This window comes from Arachis ipaensis, chromosome B03, assembly GCF_000816755.2.
Source record: "Arachis ipaensis cultivar K30076 chromosome B03, Araip1.1, whole genome shotgun sequence".
NCBI classification, from domain to species: Eukaryota; Viridiplantae; Streptophyta; class Magnoliopsida; order Fabales; family Fabaceae; genus Arachis; species Arachis ipaensis.
The window spans coordinates 131,556,112-131,556,577 of NC_029787.2; positions in this window are offsets into that span (position 1 = coordinate 131,556,112).

A 466-nucleotide genomic window follows, 5' to 3' on the forward strand; every position below is an offset into this window, starting at 1 on the left:
TCAAAAGTGTAAATTATAGTTCACACTTTTAAATAGATTTGATTGTAGTTAACATCACATGTACAAAAGTCTTACATGTATATACTTTATTATTATATCAATAAAAGTGTTTCAAAATCCTGGAATAAAAAATATTTGATAGTAAACTCAGTGTTTATAATAAGGAAGAATTAAACCTGACTATTGACCAATTATTGGATAATGGAATGAGATTTTCTTTTAGTGACTTTGAAAAATCACCACATGGATATAAGTCATGGTAGCGTGTTTGACTGACATGATCGCCAGTTGCTATGGCCCATGGCAGAGTTCAAGATATGTCTCATCAAATTCGAATAAATTAAATCAACTTTGAATTAGTAGGATTCAACTTTTTTATTAATAAATTTTTAAATAGAGTTTAAATTTATAATAAATTAATATTTGATAATATTTATATATTATTATAATAATTAATAAAAATTAT